This window comes from Hyla sarda, chromosome 1 (genome assembly GCF_029499605.1).
Source record: "Hyla sarda isolate aHylSar1 chromosome 1, aHylSar1.hap1, whole genome shotgun sequence".
In the NCBI taxonomy this organism is placed as follows: domain Eukaryota; kingdom Metazoa; phylum Chordata; class Amphibia; order Anura; family Hylidae; genus Hyla; species Hyla sarda.
In genome coordinates, this window is record NC_079189.1 from 463,794,200 (window position 1) to 463,817,192 (window position 22,993).

Genomic DNA, 22,993 nt, shown 5'->3' on the forward strand with positions numbered 1-22,993 from the left:
GCGCAACCAAAAAACACTATTTTTGTGGGGAAATTAAAACGAAAAACGCAATTTTGCTAATTTTGGAAGGTTTTGTTTTCACGCCGTACAATTTCTGGTAAAAATGACATGTGTTCTTTATTCTGAGGGTCAATACGATTAAAATGATACCCATTATTATATACTTTTATATTATTGTTGCGCTTAAAAAAAATCACAAACTTTTTAACCAAATTAGTACGTTTATAATCCCTTTATTTTGATGACCTATAACTTTTTTATTTTTCCGTATAAGCGGCGGTATGGGGGCTCATTTTTTGCGCCATGATCTGTACTTTTTTTTGATACCACATTTGCATATAAAAAACTTTTAATACATTTTTTATATATTTTTTTTTAATAAAATGTATTAAAAAAGTAGGAATTTTGGACTTTTTTAATTTTTTTTCGTTCACGCCGTTCACCGTACGGGATCATTAACATTTTATTTTAATAGTTCGGACATTTACGCACGCGGCGATACCAAATATGTCTATAAAAAATGTTTTTTACGCTTTTTGGGGGTAAAATAGGAAAAAAACGGACGTTTTACTTTTTTATTGGGGGAGGGGATTTTTCACTTTTTTTTTACTTTTACTTTTACATTTTTTTTTACACTTGAATAGTCCCCATAGGGGACTATTCATAGCAATACCATGATTGCTAATACTGATCTGTTCTATGTATAGGACATAGAACAGATCAGTATTATCGGTCATCTCCTGCTCTGGTCTGCTCGATCACAGACCAGAGCAGGAGACGCCGGGAGCCGCACGGAGGAAGGAGAGGGGACCTCCGTGCGGCGTTATGAATGATTGGATCCCCGCAGCAGCGCTGCGGGCGATCCGATCGTTCATTTTAATCGCGAACTGCCGCAGATGCCGGGATCTGTATTGATCCCGGCACCTGAGGGGTTAATGGCGGACGCCCGCGAGATCGCGGGCGTCGGCCATTGCCGGCGGGTCCCTGGCTGAGATCAGCAGCCGGGATCAGCCGCGCATGACACGGGCATCGCTCCGATGCCCGCGGTTATGCTTAGGACGTAAATGTACGTCCTGGTGCGTTAAGTACCACCTCACCAGGACGTACATTTACGTCCTGCGTCCTTAAGGGGTTAAATAATCAATCTATCCTCGTACATAGAAAAAACCTAGTGCTTTGTGGGATCATAAGGGGGCACATAAACAAATCACAGTCCCATCCGACATCTATTTTTCAAAAATTGAAAGGGCAGAAGCAGAGGGCATTCATTCTGAAACAACCATCTTGGGCACCAACCAGGAGCATAACTTGAGGCTCTTGGGCCCAGCACAAAATCTATAACTAGTCTTCTCATGAGGCATGAGGGCCCAGGCATAGTTACACTGTGTGCTAACATCTGTAATATAGTGGTGGTTGGGAATGACTTGAAAGTTTATTTTATTTTATTTTAAATCCTCTAAAAATGTAATTTTCATTCTTTCTTTTCCAGAAAGACGTAGAAAAGCATATGCCTATGAGAATGTACTCCTGCTGGCAACATATTATTACAGTGAGGTAGATGATTACAATGTAAGTAAAAAACAAATATGTATAAACATAGAATAGAGAAAAAAGACCTAAGGCTACATTCACACTACGCTTTAGCGATACAGACCAGTGCGGCATTACATTCCTGTGAATGAGCCGACCGGAGTCAGATAGTGACTCTGTTTGGGTCATTTTAGCATCGTAACAGGTTTTTTGCCGGACTCAACAAAAAGATGCACCCTAAAGTTAAACAGGAAGGTGCGCTCTAAAATATAACCTTTATTGGTCTGTAATAAAACTACCGTTCAAAAATCAGTGAATTAATGTGTATTACCACAATATAAAAATGATATGCTATTTCAAAATAGATCAATTACAATGTGCTATTATCATAGCCATAATCCAAATATTAGATCATAGTTACATAGTTACATAGTTAGTATGGTTGAAAAAAGACATACGTCCATCAAGTCCAACCAGGGGATTGAAGGGAAGGATGTAAGGGGATAAGGGAAAGGGATGTAGTTTTATAATTCTGCATAAGCATTAATGTTATTTTGTTCCAGGAATGTATCTAACCCTGCTTTAAAGCTGTTAATTGTTCCTGCTGTGACCAGTTCCTGAGGTAGACCGTTCCATAAATTCACAGTCCTCACTGTCGGTATACTGATCGGTATACTGATATAAATTGTATGGATAAATGCCCAAAATATCACTTTTTTTTAATTATCAGGAGCACAAGCAACCATAACACCCTATTCATTAATACCTCCAACGCGTTTCTGTCACTTAATGAAAGAAGTGATGTCATCAGGGTGGTGAAATATGAAACCAGTTCACCGGCTGTCTGCACACAGCAGGTTTTGTTTTTCGGAAATCCCTCTCAGCATGAGTTGATCAGCAAAACTGAGGGGACACTTATATTAAGCAGTGCATTTCCGTGACTATGGTTAACTCACTAAGGGAATCATTGGGGCTGTTTTTAATTTGCAGCGCTGCTGATGTGGCTTGTCTTTGTTTTTTATTACCGGTGGGGACACTAACAATAAAACATTCGCTGCATAACCCTTAGCTGACTCGTGGAGGACTTAGGAGCCACTGCTCTAATGTTCCTGATCTTTTATACCCAATGCTATTTTTCCCAATAGACTCTCATAACTACCTGAAAGTGTGGGAATAGTGCTATATGAATGATATATGCTGATTAATTGTGGATAGATAGCAACATTATCTATGTCAACATGTTAATTTATTTCACCACCTTGATAATGTCACTTCTTTAAATGGGCACTGTCAGATACAAAAACTTTTGATATGTTGTAAAGCATGCACAACCAATAGGTTTTACAATTGCTTTCATTAGAAAATTTTCAGCATTTCATACTGAAAAAGCCAAACAACTGCCCCCCCTGCCTGTTTGGACACATAGTGGTCCTACTGTGTCCATGCACCATCACCTATGTCATGGACGTACTTTCTTGATTGACAGCTAGAGGAAAAATCCTCCCATTGTCAGCTTGTGTCCAGCTACTGTCAGTGAGGACAAGCTGGGAGTTGTAGTTTTGCTAATGCTAGGGGAGATGTGAGCAGACAGCAGACTGAGGGAGGGGGGCGGAGACATGCACAGTGAGGCCACACCCCCTCCCTTTGAGAGGAATTCAAACTAGTGAGCTAAATTAAAAGTGTAATAAAAAAAACAAATAAAGGTGCTAGACTCATAAAAATTAGATGTACATGGTCAGGACTAGGTACTGAGTGATATATTATAAAAAATTTACATATTTACGTAACATATTTTGGACATACCAAAGTAATTAATAGTCTTACCGGATTGCTCTGCTTGCACCAGTATAATGCTGCCCTTCATTTTTAGATCAGTGGTGGACCCAGAGGTCAGACACTTAGGCTAGGTTCACACTACTGAATTTCCGCCTGCAATTCCGCTTTGAAATTGCAGGCAGAAATTCTGCTTACTAAAATATATAGTATAGTGAACGGGTTTCCGTTCACAAATTCACACTTCGGAATTTTTGAAGCAGAATTTGTGAACCGAAAACCTGCTTGGAAATTTCCGCCTGAAGAATGGCGTTGCTCATTCTTCAGGCGGAAATACTCACAGAACACATTGCAGTCTATGGGAGACAGCAGTGTCCGTGCAGTCCTAGCGCCGACTGATTCAGTCAGTGCTGGCCACACTCGGAATCTCCGGGCGGAAATTTTCTGCCCGGAGATTCCGTAGTGTGAACCTAGCCTTATCATTCATAAAGTGATGGCATTGTCTAGCACAGTGTTTCCCAACCAAGGTGCCTCCAGCTGTTTGGATGTCCAGGGATGTTGGGAGTTGTAGTTTTGCTACATATGGTTGGGAAACACCAGCCTAGCAATATGCCATCATTTCACAAGTTCGCACTGCATTTCAGCTGTCCATCGCAGGTATCCTTCGGCATCACACCAAAAACAGGATGCCCTTATATACTGTGGCAGACAGCAGTGTGTGCCATTCAGTTGTGACCCGAAAGGAGACATCAAGTGGCACTGCTCAGGCTGCTTTCTGCTGTTAACTAGGCTTTCTTTTTGCAAAAAACAGCACCACTCCCATTCACTTTAACAAAGCCAAGCTACAATACCAGACACGACCTGTCGACAAGAGTAGTGCTGTTTTTGCAAGAAAGAAGCATTATTTTTCTAATCCCTGACAACCCCTGTAAACACTGTTTTTATTGGACTCAATTGAAATGAATGGCGTCTGCTGCTGTCCGCCACTGTATATGTTGGCATCCCGGCGGCAGACAGCTGAACCTAGCCTAATAGCTGTGGGATTTTTCAGGATAAAACTGCTGTAGCCATTAAAGCCCCATTTACATGTTAGATTTAACCTCTTGGGGACCAAGGGCATACCTGTACCCCTGGTCCTGCTCCCCTTCTATGACGCGTGGTCACGGGCTGACCCCGCGTCATAGCGGGGTGGTCCCAATGACCATCAACGGCTGGGACCCGTGTCTAATGGCAGACATCACCGATCGTGGTGATGTCCCACATTAACCCCTTAGACGCGGCAATCAAAGTTGATTGCTGCGTCCATAGTGGAAGTAAACCGTTCCCGGCATCTCGGTCAGGCTGTTTGGGGCTGCGGCGGAATCACCGCATCCCGAATAGCTGAGAAGACGGGGGAGGGTCCCTACCTGCCTCCTCGCCGTCCGATCGGTGATCTGCTGCTCCATGCCTGCTCAGCAGGCTGGAGCAGCAGAGCGCCGATAATACTGATCAATGCCATGCTATGGCATAGCATTGATCAGTGTATGCAATCAGAAAATTGCATGTAATAGTCCCCTATGGGGCCCAAAAAAATTTTTTTTTAAGTTAAAAAAAGAAAAAAGTTAATAAATGTGAATTAACCTCTTCCATATTAAAAGTTAAAATCCCCCCCCCCTTTTCCAAAATTCCATATAAAAAATATGTAAACATAATAAAAACATATGTGGTATCACCGCGTGCAAAAATGTCCGAACTATGTCCGAATATAACGTTAATTAAATCTCATGGTCAATTGCGTATACGTAAAAAAAAAAAACAAAGTCCAAAATTGCGTATTTTTGGTCACTTTGTATAACCTAGAAAAATAAAAAAGTTATAGGGGTAAGAAGAAGACAATTTTAAACATAGTTTTGCTGCATGTAGTTATAATTTTTTTAAAGTAGTAAAATAAAATAAAACCTGTATAAATTGGGCATCCTTGCGACCATATGGACCTACAGAATAAAGATAAAGTGTCATTTTTACCGACAAGTGCACTGCTTAGAATTGGAAGCCCCCAAAATTACAAAATGTTTTTTTTTTTTTTTTTGCCCCACAAATATTTTTTTCTGGTTTTGCCATAGATTTTGTGGTGAATTGATTGATGGTATTACAAAGTACAATTGGTGGCACAAAAAACAAGCCCTTCATATGGGTCTGTAGGTGGAAAATGGAAAGTGTTATGATTTTGGAAGGTGAGGAGGAAAAAAATGAAAGTGTAAAAATGAAAAAACTCATGGTCTTTAAGGGGTTAAAGCCAAAATTTGCATCCCATATATGTGAATGAATTTTCCGTAACCCTGTTCACATTCTAAAGCAGTGCTTCCCTACCAGTGGGCCTCCAGCTGCTGCAAAACTACAACACCCAGCATGCCCGGACAGCCGAAGGTTGTCCGGGCATGCTGGGAGTTGTAGTTTTGCAACAGCTGAAGACAAACTGTTGGAAAACACTGTGCTACTTTCCACGCAGAAAATGCCAATGGAGCTAAAGTCCTAACAACCAATTGTTATACTGCTACTTCCATCCCCTCTACGTTTGCACTAGTAGCTATTCTTATTGGTTTGCGCAGATTACACAGCTTACAGTGTTGCCGTTAATATGCCCGGCAGTAGTAGCAGTGAGGACTGTGGGTGAAGCAGCACAGGGCAGACGATGCAGTTACAATGACTTAGAGGTACATGTGAGGTTCGCTCCCCATGAGCGGTCACGTCATCATCAGCCGCGCAAGCAGCAAAAGATAGAAGTGAAGACAGCGCCGCCCGCTACTGAGGTGAGAGGCACGGTCACGTGATGGCGCTGACAGGACAGCACCACTCACCTCTTTCCCGCAGCCGTCGCTCACCTGGCTGGACCTGCTCAGGCTGCTGCAGGGACCTGGATTGACGTCGCTACGCCACGCCCACATACAGGCCAATTGAGGCACTCTCCATTGTTTAGTCTGAGCATCGAGTTTCACAGTTCATTAAAGGGCAAGTACACTTTTCACCACAGGCGCTAGTAGTGTAGGGGTATCATGCAAGATTCCCATTCTTGCGACCCGGGTTTGAGTCCCGGCTAGCGCAGTTATATTTTATATATTGCCTTCCGGCTAGCGCAGTTATATTTTATATATTGCCTTTATCTAAATAGCTTTTACAAAGATACATGCCATGTTATATACAGATAGGTAATTTATTGTAGGGGCTGAACTGCTACTCACATGGACACATGCTGCAGATTTTATATATATAAGTACTCCAAAGAAGTCACAGCACACCCAGGTAGCATATGGTGCAAAATAAATTAGCTTTATTGGCCCATGTTATGCAACGTTTCGATGGTATCACACCATCTTTATCAAGCATGATGCTTGATAAAGATGGTTTGCTGCGACTTCTTTGGAGTACTTATCGATGGACACGGTCTGCGACTGGGACCACAGTCATCGTCTGTACCCCTGTTTACAGCTGCATATTTGAGGTTGTGCTGCCTACCTTGCGTTGTGTATATATATATATATATATATATATATATATATACGGTGTCCATTTTAGGACATCGTCAGTCGTCACTCCGTCCTCCATCAGGTGAAACGGCATCCCTCCTCCTCCCTCTGGCCAATCATCGTCAGGCGCAACTCCCTCCTTTGCCATCCTAAAGTCTCTCATCCGAAACTCCGTCATCCCTCAGACGAAAAACTTTCCTGCCTTGGAGCAGAGCAGAGTCAGTGTCGGCTTTCTGTTATACGGGTTCTGCTGTACACGCTATTCAATGAGGATCGGGGGCTATAGCAGTGTAGAGGATGCCGCACCCCCCCCACCCCATATCTTCCACACTGCCACAGCCCCCCATCCTCCCACAGCCCCCATCCTCCACACTGCTATACAGCCCCCCCATCCTCCACACTCCCGCAGCCCCCATCCTCCACACTCCCGCAGCCCCCCATCCTACACACTCATGCAGCCCCCCCATCCTCCACACTGCTACAGCCCCCCATCCTCCCCTTCCCCCGTCGTCCTCCACACTCCTACAGTGCCCCCCACCCCTCTGCCATAATAAACCAGCACTTCCCCACCATCATAGCGTCCGCAACTGAAGCTGCAGCTCTCGGCAGCGGGACATCGGGCATGCATACGCGCAGACGTTTTAAAGCGACAGCGTCCCTGCCCCGGCTCATTTAACTTGCCAAGGGACCAGCCACAGGTGGGGGCGGGGGGGTTGGGTGGTCCGCATTGCATTACTGGCAGCCGCGGTCCGCCAGTTGAGTACCCCTGGCCCTAGGTCTTATTTTCGGGGTAGGGCTTATATTGCAGACCACCCCGATAATCCAGCTAGGGCTTATTTTCGGGGTAGGGTGTATTTTCGGGGAAACAGGGTATGTCATGGACACACTTTCTTGATTGACAGCTAGAGGAAAAATCCTCCCACTGTCAGCTTGTGTCCAGCTACTGTCAGTGAGGACAAGCTGGGAGTTGTAGTTTTGCTAATGCTAGGGGAGATGTGAGCAGACAGCATATCGAGGGAGGGGGCGGAGACCTGCACAGTGAGGCCACGCCCCTCCCATAGAGAGGAATTCAGACTAGTGAGCTAAATTAAAAGTGTAATAAAAAAAAATTAATAAAGGTGCTAGACTCATAAAAATTACATGTACATGGTCAGGATTAGGTACTGAGTGATATATTATTAAAAAAAATTCATATTTTTGTAACATATTTTGGACATACCAAAGTATTTAATAGTTTTGCCGGATTGCTCTGCATGCACCAGTATAATGCTGCCCTTCATTTTTAGATCAGTGGTGGACCCAGAGGTCAGACACTAGGTTCACACTACTGAATTTCCGCCTGCAATTCCGCTTTGAAATTGCAGGCAGAAATTCTGCTTACTAAAATATATAGTATAGTGAACGGGTTTCCGTTCACAAATTCACACTTCGGAATTTTTGAAGCAGAATTTGTGAACCGAAAACCTGCTTGGAAATTTCCACCTGAAGAATGGCGTTGCTCATTCTTCAGGCGGAAATACTCGCAGAACACATTGCAGTCTATGGGAGACAGCAGTGTCCGCGTGGTCCTAGCGCCGACTGATTCAGTCAGTGCTGGCCACACTCGGAATCTCCGGGCGGAAATTTTCTGCCCGGAGATTCCGTAGTGTGAACCTAGCCTTATCATTCATAAAGTGATGGCATTGTCTAGCACAGTGTTTCCCAACCAAGGTGCCTCCAGCTGTTTGGATGTCCAGGGATGCTGGGAGTTGTAGTTTTGCTACATATGGTTGGTAAACACCGGCCTAGTAATATGCCATCATTTCACAAGTTCGCACTGCATTTCAGCTGTCCATCGCAGGTATCCTTCGACATCACACCAAAAACGGGATGCCCTTATATACTGTGGCAGACAGCAGTGTGTGCCATTCAGTTGTGACCCGAAAGGAGACATCAAGTGGCACTGCTCAGGCTGCTTTCTGCTGTTAACTAGGCTTTCTTTTTGCAAAAAACAGCACCACTCCCATTCACTTTAACAAAGCCAAGCTACAATACCAGACACGACCTGTCGACAAGAGTAGTGCTGTTTTTGCAAGAAAGAAGCATTATTTTTCTAATCCCTGACAACCCCTGTAAACACTGTTTTTATTGGACTCAATTGAAATGAATGGCGTCTGCTGCTGTCCGCCACTGTATATGTTGGCATCCCGGCGGCAGACAGCTGAACCTAGCCTAATAGCTGTGGGATTTTTCAGGATAAAACTGCTGCAGCCATTAAAGCCCCATTTACATGTTAGATTTAACCTCTTGGGGACCAAGGGAATACCTGTATGACCATCAACGGCTGGGACCCATGTCTAATGGCAGACATCACCGATCGTGGTGATGCCCCACATTAACCCCTTAGACGCGGCAATCAAAGTTGATTGCTGCGTCTATAGTGAAAGTAAACCGTTCCCGGCAGCTCGGTCAGGCTGTTTGGGGCTGCGGCGGTGGAATCACCGCTTCCCGAACAGCTGAGAGGACGGGGGAGGGTCCCTACCTGCCTCCTCGCCATCCGATCGGTGATCTGCTGCTCCAGCAGCAGAGCGCCGATAATACTGATCAATTCTATGCTATGGCATAGCATTGATCAGTGTATGCAATCAGAAGTTTGCATGTAATAATCCCCTATGGGGACGAAAAAAAAGTGTAAAAAAAAAGAAAAAAGTTAATAAATGTGAATTAACCTCTTCCATATTAAAGGTTAAAATCACCCCCCCCTTTTCCAAAATTCCATATAAAAAATAATTTTTTCATAATTTTCCATAATAAAAATAAACATATGTGGTATCGCCGTGTGCATAAATGTCCGAACTATGTCTGAATATAATGTTAATTAAATCTCCCGGTCAATGGCGCATACGTAAAAAAAATCCAAAATTGCGCATTTTTGGGCACTTTGTTAACCCTAAAAAAAAATTATAAAAAGTGATCAAAAAGTCCCATCAAAACAAAAATGGTACCGATAAAAACTTCAGATCACAGTGTCACAGGTGCAGTAAAATAAAATAAAACCTATATAAATTGGGTATACTTGCGACCATATGGACCTACAGAATAAGGTGTCATTTTTACCGAAAAGTGCACTGCGTAGAATTGGAAGCCCCCCAAATTACAAAATGGCTTTTTTATTTTTTTTTGCCCGACAAATTTTTTTTCCTGGTTTCACCGTAGATTTTGTGGTGAATTGATTGATGGTATTACAAAGTAAGGGTGCATGCACACCACGTGTTTGTAATACAGTTCCCATATCAGGTTTTTGATGAAAAACAGATTCCTCAAAACCAGACTAAACTGTATCAAAACGTGTGTACAAATTTTAACCCATATATGGTTGAAAACCGCATACGGTTTTAAAAATGATGTCCGTTGCATCCGTTTTTTAAGAAAAAAAGTATACGTTTTTAACTTTTCACTCCATTTTGATTTAAGTTTCACTTGTTTGATTGAAATTCCAAGAAAAAAAACTGTGCAAAGTCAAAAACCATATGGTGAAAACCTGATGGAACCGTACACACATACAGTTCTGTATGTTTCCCATTGACTCCCATGTAAAAAAAAAAAAAAAAAAACGTATACCATTTAAAACTGTTATACGTGTTTTTTTTAACATGGGAGTCAATGGGAACCGTACAGAACCGTATGTGCGTACGGTTTCATCCAGTTTTCACCATACGGTTTTTGACTTTCCACATTTTTTTTTTCTTGGAATTTCAATCAAACAAGTGAAACTTTATTTATAATGGAGTGAAAAGTTCAAAACGCATGCGTTTTTTTAATTTAAAAAACGGATGCAACCGGACATCATTTTTCAAATCGTATACGGTTTTCAACTGTACATACTGTACTGTAAGATAAAAATTTGTACACACGTTTTGATACAGTTTAGTCAGGTTTTGAGGAATCCGTTTTTTTTATCAAAGACCTGATACAGGAACCAAATAGCAAAATCGTGCTGTGAACCCACCCTAAGACACAAAACGGACTAAACCGGATGATGCGTTTGACATACAGTTTACAATGTTAAAGGAGAACTCCGGAATATAAAAATTGTCGCCCATACTGCATGCAGTAAAAAAATAAAGATGTACATACCTTCTTCCGCTCCCCTGGGGCCTCCGGTAACCGGCTTCGGTCTCCGCCACGATCCTCTTCCTGGTTGCCGGTGGTCGGCGAGTCATACTGCACTCAGCCAATCACCGGCCGCAGCAAAGTCAGACTCGGCCGGCGATAGGCTGAGCGGCAGTGTGAAAATGCTTCAGGACACAAAATCCTTCACTACATCGGCACCTGCTGCCGGGGCCGAAAACATCACACTGCCACTCAGCCTATCGCCAACCGAGCCAGGACTTCACAGCGGCCGGTGATTGGCTGAGCGCAGTATGACTCTCCGACCACCGGCAACCAGGAAGAGGATCACGGCGGAGGCCGGAGCCGGTTACCGGAGGCCCCGGGGGAGCGGAGGAAGGTATGTACATATTTATTTTTTTACTGCCGGCAGTATGGGCGACAATTTTTATGTTCTGGAGTTCCTGTGCCCACTAGCGCTGTCTAATGTGCCCCCCTGCGAGCGCAAGCGCTACCATCACCGCTAGCGGGGTCCCTGTGCCCACTAGCAGTGTCAAATGTGCCCCCCGCGAGCACTACCATCACTGCTAACGGGGTCCCTGTGCCCACTAGCGGTGTCACAAGGATGCCGAGCGCAGCTTTGTTCCCTGTCCCTGTCAGGGTACAGGAACAGATATAAAAGCCTTGCACGCACTACTACGCAAACAGCGTAGGGTTAACGCTAGGCTCCTAGCACTGCCTACGTTAGCCCTACGCTATTTGCGTAGTTCTGCGCCTGCGCAGTACCACGTTAGCCACGCGCGAGGCTTTTAAATCTGTTCCTATACCCTGACAGCTGACAAGGACGGGGACATCCTTGTGACACCGCTAGTGGGCACAGAGACCCCGCTAGCGGTGATGGTAGTGCTCGCGGGGGGCACATTTGACACCGCTAGTGGGCACAGGAACCCCGCTAGCAGTGATGGTCGCGCTCGCGGGGGGCACATTGGACACCGCTAGTGGGCACAGGGACCCCGCTAGCGGTGATGGTAGCGTTCGCGGGAGGCATTCTTGTGACACCGCTAGTGGGCACATGGATCCCGCTAGCGGTGGGGATTGATCGTGCACGCGGGGACACTGGCAGATAGGCGCAGCGGGGGGGGACACAGTAAATGGATTAGCTTCTGTGGCCCGATTCTGCTCTCGGAATCGGGCCAGAGAAGCACACCGGGACAAGTGAGGGCGCCGCGCTGGGTTTTATAATTCAATCGGAGGGTGGGGGAGGCGACCAGTATAGCGGTATGGGCAAAAATCCATACCGTGGGAGAAAACAAAAACGGTATCCGGTTCATATCGGTATACCGCCCAGCACTACATGCACCCTTAAATTGGTGGCGCAAAAACCAAGCCCTTCATATGGGTCTGTAGGTGGAAAATGGAAAGTGCTGATTTTTAGAAGGTGAGGAAAAAATGAAAGTGTAAAAATGAGAAAACCTGTGATCTTTAAGGGGTTAAAGCCAAAATCTGCATCCCATATATATGAATGAATTTTCCGAAACCCTGATCACATTCTACAGCAGTGCTTCCCAACCAGTGGGCCTCCAGCTGTTGCAAAACTACAACACCCAGCATGCCCGGACAGCCGAAGGCTGTCCGGGCATGCTGGGAGTTGTAGTTTTGCAACAGCTGAAGACACACTGGTTGGAAAACACTGTGCTACTTTCCACGCAGAAAATGCCAATGGAGCTAAAGTCCTAACAACCAATTGTTATACTGCTACTTCCATCCCCTCTGCCTTTTCACTCACAAGTAGTTATTCTTATTGGTTTGCGCAGTGTTGCCGTTTATGTGCCCGGCAGACGATGCAGTTACAATGACTTTGAGGTACATGTGAGGTTCGCTCCTCTGAGCTGTCACGTCGTCATCAGCCGCGCAAGCAGCAAAAGATAGAGGTGAAGACAGCGCCGCCCGCTACTGAGGTGAGAGGCGCTAATAGCGAGTGCAGAGGCAAGGTCACGTGACGGCACAGACAGGACAGCGCCACTCACCTCTTTCCCGCAGCCGCCGCTCACCCGGCTGAACCTGCTCAGGCTGCTGCAGGGACCTGGATTGACGTCACTACGCCACGCCCACATACAGGCCAATTGAGGCACTCTCCATTGTTTAGTCTGGGCATCGGGTTCACAGTTCATTAAAGGGCAAGTGTGCTATTTCGCTATGAGCGCTAGTAGTGTAGGGGTATCATGCAAGATTCCCATTCTTGCGACCCGGGTTCGAGTCCCGGCTAGCGCAACTATATTTTATATATTACCTTTATCTAAATAGCTTTTACAAAGATACATGCCGTGTTATATACAGATAGGTAATTTAATGTAGGGGCTGAACTGCTTCTCACATGGACACATGCTGCAGATTTTATATCCCCTTAAGGAAATTTTCATTTTTTCCTACTTACCTTTAAAAAATAATAACTCTTTAAATTTTGCACCTAAAAATCCATATGATGGCTTATTTTTTGCGCCACCAATTCTACTTTGTAATGACGTCAGTCATTTTACCCAAAAATCTACGGTGAAACGGAAAAAAAATCATTGTGAGACAAAATTTAAAAAAAAAACATAATTTTGTAGCTTTTGGGGGCTTCTGTTTCTACATAGTACATTCTTTGTTAAAAATGAAACCTTATCTTTATTCTGTAGGTCCATACGGTTAAAATGATACCCTACTTATATAGGTTTGATTTTGTCGTACTTCTGGAAAAAATCATAACTACATGCAGGAAAATTAATACGTTTAAAATTGTCATCTTCTGACCCCTATAACTTTTTTATTTTTCTGTGTATGGGGCGGTATGAGGGATAATTTTTTGCGCCGTGATCTGAAGATTTTAGCGGTACCATTTTTGCATTGATAGGACTTATTGATCGCTTTTTATTCATTTTTTCATGATATAAAAAGTGACCAAAAATACACTGTTTGGACTTTGGAATTTTTTTACGCGTACGTCATTGACCGAGCAGTTTAATTAATGATATATTTTTATAATTCTGACATATGTTTATTTTTATTTACACTCTTTTTTTTTTAAATGGGAAAAAGGGGGTGATTCAAACTTTTAATAGGGGAGGGGTTAAATGATCTTTATTCACTTTTTTTTTTCACTTTTTTTTTTGCAGTGTTATAGGTCCCATAGGGACCCATAACACTGCACACACTGATCTTTCACATTGATCACTGGTTTCTCATAGGAAACCAGTGATTGATGATTCTGCCGCATGACTGCTCATGCCTGGATTTCAGGTAGGGATCCTCCGGCTGTCTTCTAAGCTGTTCGGGATGCCGCTGCGATCCCGAACAGCTCCCTGAACTAACCGGCATTGTTTTACTTTCACTTTAGACGCGGCGTTGAACTTTGAACGCCGCGTGTAAAGGGTTAATAGCGCGCGGCACCACGATCAGTGCTGCGCGCTTTAAGCCACGGGTCCCGGCCCGACTCGCAATGAGAAAAACTTTCCTACCGTGTAGTAGAGCCGAGTCAGTGTCGGCTTTCTGTTATACGGGTTCTGCTGTACACGCTATTCAATGTCGGCTCTGCTATACAGACTGTGGCCGCCAGTCATCCGGACCTCCGGCCGGTCCAGGAAAGCGGGCAGAGGGGGCAGCCGCTGTTCTGGCATTCATATGTATCGGTGTCTTATAGATTCCGATACAAATTAATAGCTGAGCGCCACCGGAGCGAGGGAACACTCTGCTCCCTGCCTGGCCAGCGCTTCTCCTATGATGCAGGCTGCACGATTAGCGCTGCCTGCATCATCTGCTCTGGCCAGACCTGACTAGAAAAGGCCAGAGCAGCGGAGCAAAGCAGGACGTGAGAAGCATCAGGAACGGGCCGTCCGCGGGGCCAGCCATCTGCGCCCGGCGCCATAAAAGTGAAAGTAAGTAAGGATACAGGGGTCTTGGGGTTGGGGGGTGATGGTGTTAGGGCAGAATGAAATAAATCGGTCTGTGGGTTAAAAGTGAAAATGCGACTGTTGCAGGGGTCTTGGGGGGGGGGGCTGGCGTTAGGGTTAGAAGGTGATAAAGGGGTCTGGGGAAGGGGGGGCAGAAAATTTAAAATAATGATGCAGGGGTCGGGGGGGGTTGTTAGGGCAAAAGGGGTCTGGGGGGGGCAGAAAAGGGAAAATAAGAATGATTGAGGAGTCTTGGGGGGTGGGGGAGTGTTAGGGCAGAATGGGATAAAGGGGTCTGGGGGTATAAAAGTGAAAGTAAGAATGATTCAGGGGTCTTGGGGGGGGTGTTAGGGCAGAAGTGGATGAAGGAGGTTTGAGGGGGACATAAAAGTGAAAATAATGATGCATAGGACCTGGATTGACATCACCGCCACGCCCACATACAGGCGAATTGAGGCACTCTCTGTTGTTTAGTCTGGGCATCAGGTTCACAGTTCATTAAAGGGCAAGTGTACTCTTTTTATTTGAGCACTATGAGCGCTAGTAGTGTAGGGGTATCATGCAAAATTCCCATTCTTGCGACCCAGGTTCGAGTCCCGGCTAGCGCAGCTATATTTTATATATTACCTTTTATCTAAATAGCTTTTACAAAGATACATGCCGTGTTATATACAGATAGGTAATTTAATGTAGGGGCTGAACTGCTTCTCACATGGACACATGCTGCAGATTTTATATCCCCTTAAGGACCCGGGGTTTTTCCGTCTTTGCACTTTCATTTTTTCCTCCTTACCTAAAAAAACATAATTCTTTAAATTTTGCACTTAAAAATCCATATGATGGCTTATTTTTTGCGCCACCAATTCTACTTTGTAATGACGTCAGTCATTTTACCCAAAAATCTACGGCGAAATGGGAAAAAAAAATCATTGTGAGACCAAATTTTTTTTTTTTAAACGTTATTTTGTAACTTTTGGGGGCTTCTGTTTCTATGCCGTAAATTTTTTGGTAAAAATGACATCTTCTCTTTATTCTGTAGGTCCATACAATTAAAATGATCCCCTACTTATATAGGTTTGATTTTGTCGTACTTCTGAAAAAAATCATAACTACATGCAGGAAAATGTATACGTTTAAAATTGTCATCTTCTGACCCCTATAACTTTTTTATTTTTCCGCGTATGGGGTGGTATGAGGGATAATTTTTTGCGCCGTGATCTGAAGTTTTTATTGGTACCATTTTTGTATTGATCTGACTTACTGATTGCTTTTTATTCATTTTTTCATGATATAAAAAGTGACCAAAAATACACTGTTGAATTTTTTTTGCACGTACGCCATTGACCGTGCAGTTTAATTAACTATATATTTTTATAATTCTGACATTTCCACACATGGCGATACCACATATGTTTATTTTTATTTACACTTTTTTTTTTAAATGGGAAAAGGGGGGTGATTCAAACTTTTATTAGGGAAGGGGTTAAATGATCTTTATTCACTTTTTTTTTTTCACTTTTTTTGCAGTGTTATAGCTCCCATAGGGGGCTATAACACTGCAAACACTGATCTTTTACATTGTTCACTGGTTTCTCATAGGAAACCATTGATCAATGATTCTGCCACATGACTGCTCATGCATGGATTTCAGGCACTGAGCAGTCATTCGGAGATAGGACAGCATGGAGGCAGGTAGGGATCCTCCAGCTGTCTTGTAAGCTGTTCGGGATGCCGCGATTTTGCGTCTAAAGGATTAATAGCGCGCGGCACCGCGATCAGTGCTGCGCGCTTTTAGCCACGCGTCCCGGCCCGACCCGCTATGACGCGGTGCCGCGCTGTAGCCCGGCATTATAGAAAGGGAATAGACTCAGGACGTACCGGTACGTCCTTGGTCCTTAACAGGTTAATATAAATATATATATATATATATATATATATGTATATAAACACGGTGTCCATTTTAGGACATCGTCAGTCGTCAGATGTAACTCCGTCCTCTGTAAGGTGAAACGGCGTCCCGCCTCCTCCCTCTGGCCAATCACCGTCAGGCGTCAGCCTCAACTCCCTCCTCCCTCCTTTTTCATCCTAAAGTCTCTCATCCAAAACTCCGTCATCCCTCAGACGAAAAACTTTCCTGCCGTGTAGCAGAGCAGAGTCAGTGGCGGCTTTCTGTAATACGGGTTCTGCTATACACGCTATTCAATGTCGGCTCTGCTATACAGACTCTGTAGCACATGTAGTGTCTGTAGTACACACATGCAATTTTTACAGTTTAGACTCTGCCTTACAATGCTGTGCAGTGTCGGCTTTGCTATGCAGCAGGAAGTTGCGTCTGAGGGAGAATCGTGAGGCGCGACGGCGTTTTGGACGACAGAGTTTCCGATGAGGGAGGATGGAGTTGTGGCTGAAGGAGGACGGTGATTGGTGTGAGGGAGGAGGCGGGACGCTGTTTCCCCTGACGGAGGATGAAGTTACGTCTGATGACTGACGGTGTCCTAAAATGGACACTGTGTATATATGTGTGTAGATTTCAAAATGGAGCACTTTTGCTAAAACTGGCATACTGCCAGATTGTATGCCATAATCAGTGTTTGCCAACCTGTGGCCACCTGAGGCTCTTGGGCCCAGCACAAAATCTATAACAAGTCTTCTCATGAGGCATGAGGGCCCAGGCATAGTTACAATGTGTGCTAACATCTGTAATATAGTGGTGGTTGGGAATGACTTGAAAGTTTATTTTATTTTAAATCCTCTCTAAAAAATTTATTTTCATTCTTTCTTTTCCAGAAAGACATAGAAAAGCATATGCCTATGAGAATGTACTCCTGCTGGCAACATAGTATTACAGTGAGGTAGATAATTACAATGTAAGTAAAAAAAAATATGTATAAACATAGAATAGAGAAAAAAGTTGCGATGTGAAAAAGACCTAAGGCTACATTCACACTACGCTTTAGCGATACAGACCAGTGCGGCATTACATTCCTGTGAATGAGCCGACCGGAGTCAGATAGTGACTCTGGTCGGCTCATTTCGGCATCATAACAGGTTTTGTTGCCAGACTCAACAAAAAGATACACCCTAAAGTAAAACGATGTGACTTGTCTTTGTTCTTTATTACAGGTGGGGACACTAACAATAAAACATTCGCTGCATAACCCTTAGCTGACTCGTGGAGGACTTAGGAGCCACTGCTCTAATGTTCCTGATCTTTTATACCCAATGCTATTTTTCCCAATAGACTCTCATAACTACCTGAAAGTGTGGGAATATTGCTTTATGAATGATATATGCTGATAAATTGTGAATAGATAGCAACATTATCTATGTCAACATGTTAATTTATTTCACCACCCTGGTAATGTCACTTCTTTAAATGGGCACTGTCAGATACAAAAACTTTTGATATGTTGTAAAGCATGCACAACCCATAGGTTTTACAATTGCTTTCATTAGAAAATTTTCAGTATTTCATACTGAAAAAGCCAAACAACTGCTCCCCCCCCCCTGCCTGTTTGGACACATACTAGTCCTGCTGTGTCCATGCATCATCACCTATGTCATGGACACACTTCCTTGATTGACAGCTGTGAGCGCAGGACTCACAGCTAGAGGAAAAATCCTCCCATTTTCAGCTTGTGTCCTGCTACTGTCAGTGAGGACAAGCTGGGAGTTGTAGTTTTGCTAATGTTAAGGGAGATGTGAGCAGACAGCATACTGGGGAAGGGGGCGGAGACATGCACAGTGAGGCCACGCCCCCTCCCTTTGAGAGGAATTCAGACTAGTGAGCTAAATTAAAAGTGTAATAAAAAAAGAGGTTGGAGAGGTTTATCAAAACCTGTGCAGAGGAAAAGTTGCCCACAGCAACCAATCAGATTGCTTCTTTCATTTTTAATAAGGCCTTTGCAAAATGAAAGAAGCAATCTTATTGGTTGCTATGGGCAACTTTTCCTCTGCACAGGTTTTGATAAATCTCCCCCAATATGTTTAAAATCCCTCTATTCTGACCCCCATAACTTTCTAATTTTTCCATGTCCGGGGCTGTATGAGGCCACATTTTTGAGCCGTGATCTCTAGTTTTTATTGGTTTCATTTTTGCACATATGTGAATTTTTGATCACTTTTGATTTCATTTTTCCAAGATGTGATGTGATCAGAAGGAATCAATTTTGGACAGTTTTTTTCTTTACATTTACGCAGTTCACCATACAGGATCATCAACTCCTTAACTACACAGGGCGTATATGTATGTCCTGCGCCAGCTCCCACGATATAACGCATCCTGCGTCATATCAGGTCGGTTCCAGCGACTATCAATGACCGGGACTCACAGCTAATACCGGAAATCACCGATCGTGGTGATGCCCGGTATTAACCCTTCAGACACGGCGATCAAATCACCATGTCTAAAGTGAAAGTAAAACCTTCCTGGCAGTTCAGTCGGGCACAAGGAGGCTCCCTACCTGCCTTCTCGTTGTCTGATCGTCGATTCACTGTTCCGTGCCTGAGATCCAAGCAGGATCAGTGGAGCACCGATAACACTGATCAATGCAATTGATCAGTGGCTGCAATCAATGTACTGCATGTTATAGTCCCCTATGGGAGCTATAACTTTGCAAAAAAATGTGGTATCATAGCGTGCGTAAATGTCCAAACTAAAAGAAAATATTGTTAAACCGCATGGTCAATGGCGTACACGTAAAAAAATTCCTAAGTCAAAACAAAAATGGTACCAATAAAAACTTCAGATCACGGCACAGAAAATGAGCCTTTATACATTTTTAAACGTATTCATTTTCGTGCATGTAGTTATGATTTTTTTAAGTAGGGTATCAGTTTAATCGTATGGACCTACAGAATAAAGATAAGGTGTCATTTTTACTGAAAAATGCACTTTGTACAAACGGAAGCCCTCAAAATTTACAAAATGACTTTTTATTTTTCAATTTTGTCACACAATGATTTAAATTTTTTTTGGTTTCGCGGTAGATTTTTGGGTAAAATTACTGATGTCATTACAAAGTTGAATTGGTTGCACCAAAAAAAAAAAAAAAAGTTATGAGTGTGTAGATGGGTTTGAAATGAAATTGCAAAAAAAACAAAAAACAAACAGAAAAACTCAGTCCTTAACCCCTTAAGGACGCAGGACGTAAATGTATGTCCTGGTGAGGTGGTACTTAACGCACCAGGACGTACATTTACGTCCTAAGCATAACCGCGGGCATCGGAGCGATGCCCGTGTCATGCGCGGCTGATCCCGGCTGCTGATCGCAGCCAGGGACCCGCCGGCGATGGCCGAAGCCCGCGATCTCGCGGGCGTCCGCCATTAACCCCTCAGGTGCCGGGATCAATACAGATCCCGGCATCTGCGGCAGTTCGCCATTTAAATGAACGATCGGATCGAACGCAGCGCTGCTGCGGGGATCCGATCATTCGTAACGCCGCACGGAGGTCCCCTCACCTTCCTCCGTGCGGCTCCCGGCGTCTCCTGCTCTGGTCTGTGATCGAGCAGACCAGAGCAGGAGATGACCGATAATACTGATCTGTTCTATGTCCTATACATAGAACAGATCAGTATTAGCAATCATGGTATTGCTATGAATAGTCCCCTATGGGGACTATTCAAGTGTAAAAAAAAATGTAAAAAAATGTAAAAGTAAAAGTAAAAAAAAAGTGAAAAATCCCCTCCCCCAATAAAAAAGTAAAACGTCCGTTTTTTCCTATTTTACCCCCAAAAAGCGTAAAAAATTTTTTTTATAGACATATTTGGTATCGCCGCGTGCGTAAATGTCCGAACTATTAAAATAAAATGTTAATGATCCCGTACGGTGAACGGCGTGAACGTAAAAAAATAAAAAAAGTCCAAAATTCCTACTTTTTTAATACATTTTATGAAAAAAAAAATTATTAAAAATGTATTAAAAGTTTTTTATATGCAAATGTGGTATCAAAAAAAAGTACAGATCATGGCGCAAAAAATGAGCCCCCATACCGCCACTTATACGGAAAAATAAAAAAGTTAGAGGTCATCAAAATAAAGGGATTATAAACGTACTAATTTGGTTAAAAAGTTTGTGATTTTTTTTAAGCGCAACAATAATATAAAAATATATAATAATGGGTATCATTTTAATGGTATTGACCCTCAGAATAAAGAACACATGTCATTTTTACCATAAATTGTACGGCGTGAAAACAAAACCTTCCAAAATTAGCAAAATTGCGTTTTTCGTTTTAATTTCCCAACAAAAATAGTGTTTTTTGGTTGCGCCATACATTTTATGATATAATGAGTGATGTCATTACAAAGGACAACTGGTCGCGCAAAAAACAAGCCCTCATACTAGTCTGTGGATGAAAATATAAAAGAGTTATGATTTTTAGAAGGCGAGGAGGAAAAAATGAAAACGTAAAAATTAAATTGTCCTTAAGGCCAAAATGGGCTGAGTCCTTAAGGGGTTAATGGGTCAACATATTATTTTAATAGGACATTTACGCACAGTGATACCAAGTATGTTTATATTTCTTACACTTTTTTTTTGTAAACTGGGAAAAGGGGGATATTATGTTTTAAGACTATTCACATAAAAAAATTTGAATACAAATTTAACTTTTTAGGTTGCCATTGGGGACTATCTATACTGATCATTGCTATGCATATCCACAGCACTGATCAGTTATATTGGCAATCTACTTCTCTTCTGTTAAAAGGCAGACCAGAGGAGAAAATTGTCAGAGCCGCTGCGAGACAGATGAGGGGACCTCCTGCGGCGATTATGCCGCAGAAGGTCTGAAGAGTCCCCCAGAGCCCTGATAATGCCACAGAATTGATCACATCTTCTGAAGGGTTAATGGAGGGCATCAGCACTGATACCAGCATCAAAAGTGCTTCCGTTTACATTACTTATCAGATAATTTTTGTTTGATTTTTTAATTTACAGGTCCTATCACAATGTCCGCACCCCTCTCTCGAAAAAAAGTAGGTTGATCAGCATCTGCAGTATGTATTATATTATCTGTCCCAGCTGCTATGCACCTTGTTTTAAAAGTGTGAGTGCAATTCATATCGATCAGTGGTGGACAGGAAACAGGAAGATTCACTTAGGGATACATTTCTGATGGAGAAATTCCACTTGCAGTAGAGTCCTATTGTATTCAATGAGATTCTGCTGCAGTGTTCACACTACAAAATTCTGCAGTGGAAATGTAAAGGTGTAATCTATTGAAAAGGATCTTCAGTCCATGTGCCTGGGCTGCAAAAAAAATAGAAAACAGCGCTGCTACATTTGTTCGGTCCTACGGTCCGGTCTTCTTTAATGTGCACAGATCATCGCACTGCACATAACCTATCATCGGCAGCAGAGATTTCCCACCTCAGCCGGTGATAGGCTGAGAGCAGTGTGACGATTCATGCAGACAGAAGAAGACCAGACCGGAGGACCGAACGAAGACGAGTTAAAGTTTTTTTTTTTTTTTTATGCAAGCTGGGTACAACGGACTGAAGATTATTTTCAATAGACTACTCCTTTAAGATTCAGAACCTGCCAAAAGAATGAACATGTTCATTCTATTGGTGGAATTCTGCCAAATGCATTGCAGTCTATGGAAACGGCATAGTCCTACCGCTGATGATTTTGGCGGTGCCCGCTGCAGACAAAACATCAGAATATCTGTGGTCAGAGATTCAGCTCTTAATGTAACAATACATTTTACATTTTCTATGTTCTTTGAAATATATCAATGTTAGATCTGTTATAATAGCTCAACAGAATATGATATTAAGCTCATCAGAGGCAATGTATACCTGATGGGGGATGGACCTTTGATGCATGTGTGAAAAGAGCCTAATGGGGAGGAAATATTAGACATTTTCCTTTATTAACTATAGTGGACACATATTGCAAAGTAAATTTTTTTGTCCATTGTCCACCAGACAGAAGCCCCACAGACCCCTCTATTAGTCAGTGGGATCAATTGGTGTCCATTGTGCAACAGGCCGCTCAGCTCAGTCTTTCTGCCTTCAACAGAATCTGCAGCAGAGGCTCCAAACCTTCCGATACAGACGTGACAAGGCCTAATACAGGAGGTTCCACACAGCAGTTTGTAAACCATACTTCTCACAGATATTGTACTGATATAGTCAACTGTTTCCGATCATTATTGTTTATG

General features: G+C 43.2%; 1 protein-coding gene, 1 long non-coding RNA gene and 2 other non-coding genes across 7 annotated transcripts in view; 3 read left to right on the forward strand and 1 right to left on the reverse strand.

Annotated features, from left to right (window-relative positions):
• The window catches only part of ABCB9 (ATP binding cassette subfamily B member 9), a 112,146-nt gene extending 99,153 nt beyond the window's left edge, over positions 1–12,993 (reverse strand). For 2 of the 4 annotated variants that reach the window (XM_056535484.1, XM_056535517.1), the window contains exon 1: positions 12,923–12,993. The gene's annotated coding sequence lies outside the window, so the exon portion shown is untranslated. Of the gene's footprint in view, positions 1–6,140; positions 6,151–10,922; positions 10,963–12,922 lie in introns of those variants that run through there. The other 2 variants (XM_056535506.1, XM_056535492.1) reach the window with 2 other exon arrangements.
• LOC130284778 (uncharacterized) lies at positions 1,487–18,192 on the forward strand. Its single transcript, XR_008847140.1, has 3 exons — positions 1,487–1,569; positions 17,612–17,691; positions 17,948–18,192. It is a non-coding gene; the product is annotated as an uncharacterized LOC130284778 (long non-coding RNA).
• Positions 6,314–6,384, forward strand: TRNAG-CCC (transfer RNA glycine (anticodon CCC)). The gene has a single exon. It is a non-coding gene; the product is annotated as a tRNA-Gly (tRNA).
• On the forward strand, positions 13,096–13,166 carry TRNAG-CCC (transfer RNA glycine (anticodon CCC)). Its single transcript has one exon. It is a non-coding gene; the product is annotated as a tRNA-Gly (tRNA).
• Positions 18,193–22,993: the final 4,801 nt, after the last annotated feature.